Source organism: Cetorhinus maximus, chromosome 9 (genome assembly GCF_964194155.1).
Source record: "Cetorhinus maximus chromosome 9, sCetMax3.hap1.1, whole genome shotgun sequence".
Lineage (NCBI taxonomy): Eukaryota > Metazoa > Chordata > Chondrichthyes > Lamniformes > Cetorhinidae > Cetorhinus > Cetorhinus maximus.
In genome coordinates this window covers 7302888-7315117 of record NC_135887.1, presented here as the reverse complement: position 1 = coordinate 7315117, position 12230 = coordinate 7302888, and the positions used below count along the sequence as shown (strand labels likewise).

At 40.7% G+C, this 12230-nt stretch overlaps 1 protein-coding gene and 1 long non-coding RNA gene across 2 annotated transcripts in view; one reads left to right on the top strand and one right to left on the bottom strand.

Annotated features, from left to right (window-relative positions):
* The window catches only part of LOC144684338 (uncharacterized), a 32742-nt gene extending 24113 nt beyond the window's left edge, over positions 1-8629 (top strand). The window contains exons 2-4 of the long non-coding RNA XR_013577483.1: positions 4039-4286; positions 6301-6453; positions 7936-8629. This is a non-coding gene — a long non-coding RNA (uncharacterized LOC144684338). The remainder of the gene's footprint in view (positions 1-4038; positions 4287-6300; positions 6454-7935) is intronic.
* blmh (bleomycin hydrolase) overlaps positions 1-12230 on the bottom strand; it is a 100077-nt gene that overhangs the window by 54472 nt on the left and 33375 nt on the right. The gene's annotated exons all lie outside the window — the stretch shown is intronic.

Sequence of the window (12230 nt, the reverse complement as noted above, 5' to 3'; positions counted from 1 at the left end):
TTCATCAATGATCTTCCTTCCGTCATAAGATCAGAAGTGGGGATGTTCGCTGATGATTGCATAATGTTCAGCACCATTCGTGATTCCTCAGATACTGAAGCAGTCCATGGCCAAATGCAGCAAGACCTGGACGATATCCAGGCTTGGGCTGACAAGTGGGAAGTAATGTTACCTGGCACTTGTATAGCCCAAAAGACCATCTCCAACAAGAGAGAATCTAACCATCGCCCCTTGATGTTCAATAGCATTACCACCACTGAATCCCCCACTATCAACATCCTGGGGGCTACCATTGACCAGAAACTGAACTGGACTAGCCACATAAATACTGTGGCTACAAAAGCAGGTCTGAGGCTAGGAATCATGCAACGAGTAACTCACCTCCTGACTCCCCCAGAGTCTGTCCACCATCTACAAGGCACAAGTCAGGAGTGTGATGGAATGCTCCTCACTTGCCTGGATGAGTGCAGCTCCCACAACACTCAAGAAGCTCAACATGGTCCAGGGCAAAGTAGCCCTCTTGATTGGCGCCAGATCCACAAACATTCACTCCCTCCACCACCGACACACAGTAGCAGCAGTGTGTACCATCTACAAGATGCACTGCAGGAATTTACCAAGGCTCCTTAGACAGCATCTTCCAAACCCATGACCACTACTATCTAGAAGGACAAGGGCAGCAGATACATGGGAACACCACCACTTGGAACATCCCCTCCAAGTCACTCACCATGTTGTCTTGGGAATATATCGCTATTCCTTCGCTGTCCAAAACCCTGGAACTCCCTTCCTAACAGCACTGTGGGTGTACCTACACCTCACGGACTGCAGTGTTCAAGAAGGCAGCTCACCACCACCTTCTCAAGGCAAGTAAAGATGGCTACTGAATTCCATTTAGTCAGCTTTGCTCACATTCAAAGAGAAATAATAAAATAAAAATTGAATCAAAGCAAAAAAATCTTTTTTTTAAAAAAAACCCACAATGATTCCTTTACTAGAACCAACAAGTTCCATTTCGGTGTGTAGAGGTTACAATAGTTTTGAAGTGTCACCAGTGGCGCTGGGTTTCTCACACCGGTTCTCTACAGCAACATTAGGCGACGATTTGCATATATGTAATTGAGTTAAAGTCATTTAAATTTTATGATTCTGGCCCCTTACCCTGCAATGTTGGAAAATGATCGGTGTCTACCAGTAATGTGAAGCTGCATTATACAGGCAGGCTCCTCGCTGGAGCAGTCATGCCCCCTCCCCCCACCCCCCACCCCCATTCCCTGACCCATGCGACTTTCCAGCTTGTCCAGTGCCAGTAATGGTAACCTCTTACATTTAGGATATTTACGTCCACCTCTAGCAGCATGGAACAAAACCAAAAGGATTCCGTGTTTTCTTATTTATATCCCAGCAATGTCTCTGATACGAATGAGTATTATATAACTAGGCTACTGAAAGAAAGTACAGTTTAAGTAACTTAAAAACAGATTGTATTATCAACATAGCCAGTGCTTTCCAATCAGCGAAAGTTTAAAAGCGAATTTGAGAATGAAAATTTTACCTGCAGGTAAATTTGCTTTTTTTTTTGTAAAGTGCAAATTGAAATTCATGTTCAAGATACAAAACATTTGAATCACTCTTGTGCAATAAAGAATTTAAAAGCCTTTCCACAATCATTTTTAGAACACATTACAGTTCAGTGGAAAGCACGCCTTTTCTCAGTGTGTCCTCCCACTGCTCAGTCAACCTGGACCAACTGCATCAGGCAACTTGATGCCTGCTAACCTCTGATAGTTATACTCGGTTACCCTCCGTCAACCTCTGCCACTTCTGGTTTCTTTCACTGGTCCAACTCAGCAGACAAAATAGAAACAGATGTGCCTCTATTTTGAGAGACAAAGATCTGTAGAAAGACAAACATTTTTATCGATATCGTATGTACACAAAAATGTCCGTCTTCATTGGCGTTAAAAAAACACAAGCGGGGCTTAATTGGGTCAACCCTCACATTGTGGTATAAATGTAAACTGGATTTTAAATATCATAGGGTAGATTTTCAATATGCTTGCTGATTGCTTATTTGTTATAGAAACTGCCCGATTGTCACTTCCATTGAAATCTGGACTAGTTTTACACTCAAACTGTAAATTGGAAAATCTACCCTATATTTCTTCTGTAGCTTTACAACTGGATGGCATATTGAATGCAGTATAATTCTATGGGAATTATGTTAAATTTACCTCGAATTAGAACTGAACCTATGGGCAAAGAGGCAAGAAGAGGTTATCATCCCATCCAAACAGTGTAACCCCATACATAAAATGAGAAAAGCAAATGGAATTTAATCCTGAAAAGTGAGAGATGATGCATTTTGGGATGACTAACAAGGCAAGGGAGTACACAGTGAATGGTAGGACCCTAGGAAGTACAAAGGATCAGAGGGACCTTAGTGTGCATGTCCGTAGATCCTTGAAGGCAGCAGGACAGGTAGATAAGGTGGTATATGGGATACTTGCCTTTATTAGTCAAGGCATTGAATACAAGAGCAGGGAGGTTATGATGGGAGCTATATAAAGCATTAGTTAGGGCACATCTGGAGTACTGTGTGCAGTTCTGGTCGCCACACTATAGGAAGGATGTGATTGCACTAGAGAGGGTGCAGAGGAGATTCACCAGGATGTTGCCTTTGCTGCAGCATTTCAGCCAGGAAGAGTGTCTAGATAGGCTGGGGTTGTTTTCCTTAGAGCAGAGAAGGCTGAGGGGGGACCTGATTGAGATGTGCAAAATTATGAGGGGCATAGATAGGAAGAAACTTTTCCCCTTTACAGAGGGGTCAGTAACCAGGGGGCATAGATTTAAGGTAAGATGCTGGGGTTTAGAGGGGATTTGAGGAAAAAAATTTTCACCCAGAGGGTGGGGGTTATCTGGAACTCTGTGCCTGAAAGGGTGGTTGAGGCGGGAACCCTAAACATTGAAGTATTTAGATGAACACTTGAAATGCCATAGCACACAGGGCTACGAACCAAGTGCTAGAAAATAGAATTAGAGTAGATAGGGGCTTGATGACTGGCGTGGACACAATGGCTGAATGGCCTCTTTCCATGTTATAAAACTCTATGAGTCTATTATTGATCCCGAGAGGCAAAGTTTTTTTTTTAAAAAATCAATCGGAGAAAGAAATCCCATTGCAAAATTCCTCTCCAGCTCTCCAAAACAAAACACTGGAATGCTTTAGCAGCCAATAGCCTCTCAAAATTCCAGTTAACTCCCCCACTGTAATCAGAAACGTTCTCTCAGAAACTTGCTCCCTTTTGAAAGGAAGAGCTAGCGTTTCCACAGCCGCTTTCAAGTCCTTGAGTTATCCCAAAGCACTTTGTAGCCAGAGAAGTGGTTTTGAAGTGTAGTCACGGATGTAACATAAGCAGATGTGGCAGCACACAGCAAGGGTGTGCACAACAAGTGATAACTTTTTAAGAATGATTTTTCTGACTGTAAAGCCAGTCTCAGAATACAAAATCATTTGGGGAGACAGACAGAATGTGTTATCCTACACTAAGGCAACTTTTTGATAGCATCAACATTTTTAATAGCCTCATTTTATTTCCTATGAACCGCCCGATACAGCTTGGGTCATTCAATCTCAGGGATGGAACGTAATTTTCTAGTGGAAGACTCTTAAATATACTTGGAATAAAGTGAACGGTATTGACGTAAAATTATAATCTCCTACGATAGGTCTAATTATAGAAAAATTATCTTTAACATTTTAAGACTGATAAGGAGCAGACAGTTCTTTGCCACGTCTTTAACCTCTTTGTACAGGGATTTGTTGCCAAGGTTGTTTGATGATATCAGTCTTCAAAACAGCCCACTGGTGATTCTGCAAGTCCCAGCAAATTACAGGTAATAAAAATAATCCCCTTACAGGAAGTTGCAATTAACAATGATGATCTAATGCACTTTAACTACAGTCTTGGCATATAACTGAAATACTTTATGGTGCAGACTTTTATTCACTGGGGGAAGATTCTTGTAAATTTATAGGACTGCAACTGCATCATCATCTTGCAACTTAAGAGGGGTGGAACGTTTGAGCTCCAAGGGACTGCGGGTGCTCACATGCACCAGTCGATTTACCAGAAAATTGTGGACGTCTTGACGCTGGCGAAGGAAAAAAATGCATGTGACTTTCTGATAAGTTGCCTACTGTCTCCGGGGCCCCGATCGGTTGTGTGCAGCTTTGGAAAGATCTACCCCATGTCTCTAATAAGCGAAGGCTTTTCCAGGAGAAGGTAAGGAAAGTACTCCTAGAACACCCCAAATCCTCCCAAAAGCTGACTTTACAGGCTTTTAGGTGAGCGTGTGGTCCACTGATCTTGTACCTGTGATTTTTAGGTCGTTTTAACTGGGAAAACTCTACTGGAGATTTCTGTGAAGAGATTCAAGGAAGCTGGAAAAATATTAGGGACAAAAAAAAAGGATTAATTTTATCAAAGGCAATTTATATAAGGGCGTAATAATATCTATGTAATCACCCAATAGAGGTCCACTGTGGGAAACATTTTTAGTAAAATATTTTGTCCAGTGGTTTATCATTGAAACATTTTCCACAATTCTCAGGCGTTTGAACAACTTTGTTGGAATAACAATAACGATTCTCAATAACTGGCACTTTTCTTTTACAGCTTTTTTTGTAATTCTTTCACGGGATGTGGGCATCACTGGCAAGGCCAGCATTTGTTGCCCATCCCTAATTGCCCTTGAACAGAGTGGCTTGCTAGGCTATTTCAGAAGGCAGTTAAGATTCAACCATATTGCTGTGGGTCTGGAGTCACATGTAGGCCAGGCTATATGAGGATGGCAGATTTCCTTCCCCAAAATGACTTTAGTGAACCAGATGGGTTTTACAACAATCAATGATAGTTGTCACCGTCGCTAATACTAAGACCTGCCTTTTGTTCCAGATGTTCTAAATTCCTCCACTACCATGGTGCAATTTGAACCTATGTCCCCAGAGCATTAGCCTGGGCTTCTCGATTACTAATCCAGTGACATTACCACCATGCCACTGTCTCCCCTTTAGCTTGATAGATAATTAAATTTTTAACTGTTTCAAGAACACTGAAAACCAACACAGAGTGTTTAGACCTCTGCCGTTCACCATTCTCCAGCTTTACTTAGAGGGACCAATTGTAGATATGGAATTTTTAGTTGAAAGCCAAATACCCAAGGCCATTCCCTCAAAGATCATAAAACATGGAGGAAAGTGCCAAACTATGCCTATCACTGGAGCATCAGTGGGCATCCTAGTTTCTCTCTTCTCGTCTGTTGTAGGATTTGAATAAGTTTTCTCTTCCTTTCTTGTAACAAAAACATAGCTAGCACAGACTTCATTAATAAGGACACTGACAAGGAGCTGTCCTGGACCCAAATGATTACCAGTCATGTGTCCTTCAAGCACATCATGCCTCAAACCGTTTCTGTTCTTACTGGATATTGATTCACACTCACTTTGCACTTAAAACCCAGGCTTTACACCTAGCCCGGGAGCACTGAGTAGTACCCCTTCCTCTCACTGCTTGCCATTTGTGCCTGAGGCCTTCCTTTGCTGTATTCCACTCAGAGCTTGATGATCTGCCATTAACTTGTAGTCATTCACGTGTATTAGTTCACCAGCTTGACTCATTCATTCAACCACGTGAGAACTGTCAATTTTCACCACTTGTGGAAAGGTAGCTGCTTACATTTTGTCAAGCCTTGAACTTGCGGTAAAGAGGGATAAAAGCAGCAATTTCCTAGTGAAAATAATATCTAATGCACAGTGCCTCCTTGTGTGATGAATGTGCTCCATCTCAAGGGAAATTCTATGAAATAACACGAGCCAAACACGGTGTTTTTGTACTAAATAGCACAGTTGTTGAATAAGGAATGTGCTTCTTCTTAAAGTAAACGCCATTCGGTGACACCAGCCAAAGATGCATTTCTGATATTCTAAGCTATCTAGCAACGTTTCTTTGAGTTAGTTTTTTTAAAAATGAAAAGTATTCTTCACAACGTTATGTAAAAGTGGAACTTGAAGGATTTCATTTGCCGTCCATTTCCAGTTCCCATTCCGAATACTATTTGGGTATTCTACTCAATCATATTTAACTACCTAGTATATAACTGATTTTTAATAAAATCTCTGCTGCAAGAAAAGGGACATACCTGAATTGCACCTGTAAGAGTTTAATGGAGTAAAATTAGTCATCGATGTACAGTTTTGTGGATAGAAAATGGAGGACAAAAAAATAGTCAATTTTGCAGGATGAAGACCGAAGGAGGCTTGAAAAACACCTGACAATACAGCGTCAGTGCCTAACACCAGTTTTGGGAATCTCTCAAGAAAACTGGGGTACCAAGTGCAGCAGACTCCATTGGATATGGATGGAACACAGCAACTGATTACCACCACAAAAGGTAAGCATTTATTTTTCCAATATCACGTGAAGCCAAGTGGAACACGCTAGGTGGTCGTGATCAGTCCTATCCCACTGCCCTCCACCGCACCCCACCCAGAGATTTCGCTAAGGGTTACTGTTGGGAGGGCAAGTGCCCCGAAATTAGTTTTTGAATTTAGGAGCAGACAAATTTTGACCCCAATATGCACCAAACCTCACCAGGTAAGATCTTCTTCAGCTGATCTCTCAGCCCGTTTTGCTTCAGGTTGCCAGAATACCATCTTAAAAGTCCGATGACCTAGCTTCAGCCACTCGTCTCAGTAATCCCCTTCAATTGCTGATGACATTCATCGGAAAGAAACCATTCATGGTGTCTGCCCGAAAAGAGACAGCTACCGGATGAATCACTTAACAAAAATCAGGCTCAATGATTCTGCCTGATTCTACTCTAAGCAGATGTGCACAGACCAATTGTAGAACCCTCAGTGTCCCTGATGATCAGCAATTAAACCTGGGACATTCCTGCTCTGTACAGCTCAACTATACACTCCATTACTGAGGGAGCCAAGTCGACTGCTATCAATTGATTTTACATGCAACCAAAATCCATTTATCTTAAAAACTTAAAATAGAAAAAAGCCATTGAATTTTACAGGATGATTCCTATTTTGGTAATACTGTATTTATAAGCGAACTGGCACTACAATCATAAGCCCAAGGTTCAACGCATAAATTGGGTTTAGCGCTAGTTATTGTTACCTGTGAACTTGGAGGTGCCATTGTTATGGGGGACCTTTTGCCATTCAGCTACTTGGCGTATGGATGGTATTTTGAAGGGGATTGCACATCCAACAGGAAATGTATGCGCAAAGGCCCCGTCCACCAGCGGAATTTTGGGCTTTTGGCTGGGCCACTGAATCCCCCACGGCAGGTCCCACCACGACAAGAGCCGGAAAAACCCAGCCCAAGGCTTGAAAATAGCACTGACGCTTGCACAGCAGTGGATATTCACCAATGGTTTCTAACTAATGGGCAGGTTGAAAACTACAGATTTACTTTAAAGCCCACAGCACTGAAAAAAATTAGCTCTGGAGTACAGTTTGTGGAAATGGTTCAAAAAGGAAGGTATAATAATTACCTGCGCTTTGTCTGGTTATTAATCGCTGCCACTGCATTGTATTATGTCGGTTTAAAAAGCATTCACTGCACAATCTGCTTCTCCTTTCATGTCTGAGTGCACAGCCAGAGACACGAAACAAACTAATGTCTTGTTAATGTCATCCTAAATCTTGTTTTGACAAATAACATCAACCTATTTAGAAAAAATACACAGTAGTTAAACTATTCCAGAGGGTATTCTGGCATCAATTAATGTCATTCCTAATATTGACATGAAATCACTGATCCCACTCATTTTTCACCGACGCAAATATGGACTCAAAACTTAATCCTTTTACTCCTCGAATATTCACTGCTTTCATTTTATTTATTACAAATCCAGGGAAATCTAATTGTACGTGAGATTAAAAATTCAATTTTGGCTCTGCATGGAAAATATCGACTACAAAATGACAACAGCTATAAAAGTGGATATACAACAGGTCATTCACATCCAAAGCAGCTTCACTGGCTCTAATCCTATGAGCTCTTCACATTTTTGAGACGGTGACTGATGATGGCTTCAATTTCCATTTGCTCACAGATGGCCCGAGCTGTCCCAATGGCCCCAGTCAGTAACTCCACAGTTTAGTGATGAGCTAAGCTAAACACACCAGGAAGATCAAAGCCTGAACCATTCTCCCCCCCACCCCACCACCAAGAACAAAAAAAAAACACAGAAAACACCGGAAACACTTAAACAGATCAGCGGCTGTGGAGAAAACTAGTTATTATATGGCAGACGCACAACCCTTCTTCAAAACCCACGGTTTTATGTCGAGCAAGTTGATCTTGACCAAAGTGACGCTACGAATGGCCTGAGCGATGGGAGAGTGGAAGGGCGGGTGAGGATATCCAGCCTGCTTTCCTGCTCTTGGCAGTATCTAGTAGCTACTGCCGGGGAAACGCATGTGTGTAGACATTGGATCGGGTCAGCAGTGACCCTCCTCGAAGCTGAATAAGCTTGTCCAGCCTCAATGGGAAATTCAGCAAGATGCCAAGCTACCTGCTGAACCTTGCCCCAGCATGAATTGGTGGTGAGTTAAAAGAAAAACAGTAATTTTACAAAGAAAAAAATCTTACTGGTAGAAAATGTTTAAATTATTAGGCATTCGGCAGATTTTTTAATCTAACCAAGTCCGAACAGATAAATACGAAGTTACGTTAAGTAACTATGACATTGTTAGACAAGCTGCTACTCAAGTAGTGGACAACTCGACTGTTAATTCCTAGGGCTGTTCCATATCAAGAGTAAGAATACAGTTACGAAATATTTTACGATGAATTCTTTTCCTTCTGACTCTGCTGTTAAAGATGAAGCATGCTATGATTCAACCATATGGCAGACATGCGCTAATGGACCTTTTTCTTACAGCAGTAACTTGCATAGGAGATTTAGTGAAAATTTAAAAATATTTGTCAGGTAGAAGCCACACCATGGGACATCTTTAGTCTTGAGAAAAAAAAATTTGGAGGTTGTCAAAATATACCTATAGTTAATACGTTTGTTACAGCTACACACACACACACACACACACACACACACACAAGTTTAAAAAAAATGATTTTTCCAAAATGAAGATATCACATAGAACAGCAGCTATTTTATTCTTAATGAACTTGTTCTTAACTGGTACACAAAGACTAGAATTCCTATAAAACTATTGGTAGTGTAAAGGGCTCATAAAATAAAAATACTTGTCAGCGCAAAAATTCAGAATGTACACATGCTTCGGAGTGTTTTCCAGAAAGTGGCTCTGGTTAGTACATTTAGCTAATTGCAATGAACAAACTATCAAGTTTTTGCTTTATGTCCCAATGTGGATCAGTATCTATTAATAAGTTCACGTTTGTCTTGTCCTGTAAGACAAGTCTGGCATAAGCTTCCAGGATCAAGTGTGTAACATAAACAATGAACAATATTTCGCATTGTTGTATGAGTGAGACACCTACAAAAAGTGATTTTAACTGGAGGAATCAGCCTAGTGCCAATATATTGTAGGAGGGCAAAACAATTGCTAGTACCAACAGCAGCTAGACTTCAAAAGTACTTTATTGGCTGCGAATGACCCTGGGGATGTGAAAACTGCTACAACGATAAACAACCCCAACTAATTATTTATGTCACATTAAAAAGGAAATTTAACCCAAAGGTCATCCTAGTTTCATGAAGCTGCACATAAACATGGTCATAGTTAAATGGCATGAAACTTGCAAATCGTTCGCAAAGAATGCAATCTTTCTTTCCTCCCCTTCTCGTTAGGGTACCTCATCAATAGCGTGCATAAGTTTCCATTTTTCATACAAGTTATAACAGGGAGCACTCTGTCACCATGGACATCATGGCAATGACCTGTTATCCTTACACCCAATATCTGCACACTTTCCATAAAGGTCTCTGCAAATATCACTCATGATTGACCCGTGGCTGATTTCCCCTCCTCAACCAAAATAAATAAACACAGTGGCCAGTTGTAATACACCAATACCACCAGAATTAGGGCAGCTAACTCAGTAGAGACTAGGGATAAATCCCATTATTTTCCTGGCCTGTACGTTTCAGTTAACCTTTGCATCCAATGGGGGCTCAGAACCATCTTCTGATCATGAAAGGGAAAAAAATAGGACTTTGCAGTGTAACAATAACAGGAAATGTCAACATTTCCAATCAATTCGGTTGTGCAAACATGTAAAAAAAAAACGTAAACCTTCATTCAGTGTTGTATTACTTAAACGCTATCCTAGAACACAGGGAGTCTTCAGTCCTGGTAGATGTGATATTAATGTACAGAGCGGCTACCATTGCCCGAGTTACAGCGACTAGATCCCTACACGTAATAGAGGAAACTAATAAAAAGCAAAATTCTGCAGATGCGAGAAAGCCCAAACCAAAAACAGAAATCTAGAAAAACATAATGTGTGTCAAAGTACAGATGAGCTTATGTTTCGAATAAAGACCCTTCAAAACAGTTCTGAAGAATGGACGTCATCCAAAACATTGACTTGTCTGTCCTCTCCACAGACGCTGACGCATCTAATGAGGCCAGTTAAAAAGAACACAAGTATCTATTAATAGAGTTTTATTTAACAGGCTTTTTTTTTTTAAAAGCTGAAGGAGGGGAGAAAAAACACCAACTGTGTAAATCTGCAAAAAATATCAAGTGCTTGAAACAAAACAGTACATCAACGAGCAAAACTGGAAAAAAGAAAAGTTAACTTAACATGTTGGTTGTTAATGGGTCAGCTGTGGGGATTTTCAGAATTTTTCTGGATTCATTACATATTGTAGATGTAACCCTATACGCGTTACTTCAGGTCTATAGAACTTTAGGCCAATTTACATGCAGCTTCAGTACCCATCTAAAAGGAGATGTAATATTTTTCAGGCTGTTTATGGTAGCCATTGCAAATTAATTCCTAGTTAGGAAGTCCAGTCACTCTCAAAAGGTCTTTGGATATTTGTAATATAATTAGCATTTCTACGAAGTCTCTCTGTCCATCTTCTTTTGCTGTAGGTTATTTTATTTTCAAGTTACTACACAAACCTCTAAAATTCACATGTTTCACAGTGCATTCACACTACAAGTTTACTGTCAGTATGAAGAGGTCTTGGCTTTGCACAGGTGCTCAACTTGGGATGCATAAACTGGGCGTGAAGACTTGAGCCAACTCTAAACCAAAGCAGCTCATTCGGGTTAAATCCAGGTATTGAATTCTGTTTGCATTCACACCACAACAACTGAGGCGCTGGCGTGAAGTGAAATTGCTTCACGCCAATGATACATTTGTCATCTAAATTCGTTATCGGACAAGTCTCCCCTATAAATCGATCGATGCTTTCATTTAATCCTCGAGTTAACATTTAAGTGACACGTGGTTCTGTTGTTACGTAGTTATAAAACACTTAAAGAATGTCAAGCTTCTTCCTTTGCTCCCGCTACAAGTACAAATGTATGGATAAGGCTTCTCCGAAATGCATTTACATTACAAGTGTAATATTAGTGTGGCGTTCGTAATGATTCCACAGTTGCAGTGCAAGTGCAGCCTAAACATCTTCAGCAGTGATGTGCAGGAACAGGGAGAGGTGGAATTTTTTCAGCTTTTTCTTCAGTTCAGTGGTAGGGCAAATACAGCTGCAAACATGGCTTTAAACATCAATAGTTTTCACTCACCATTTACTTCAGGCTCATTATCGTCACAATATTTGCTACAAAACTTGCAATGCCCACTACTTTCAAACAGAGCAAACTGGCCCCTCATTGAGCAGATGGCCTATTAGATATCCTATAAGTATAACACTCCAGAGTTGTCACTGATTTTTGAATCTCAAGGGGCAATTAGGGGTGGGCAATAAATGCTGGCCTAGCCAGCAACCCCCACATTCCATTACTTCTTATTTCTCAGATATCATTCGGTATTTAAAACTCAGAACTTAAATATTTAGTCGGTAAGCAGGGAAATAAAAACCCAAATTTTAATTAATGGCTGTGCAAGACTCAATTAAAAATTCCTCACTGAGAAGTGGGCCAGAGCCTGTTATTCATCCACGCTCGAAAAGTTTAAATGACCGTCAATGGCATTTCAACTAATATCCCTTAAGTGCGTGACTTTGAAAATACAACGATTCTGGGAAGACTG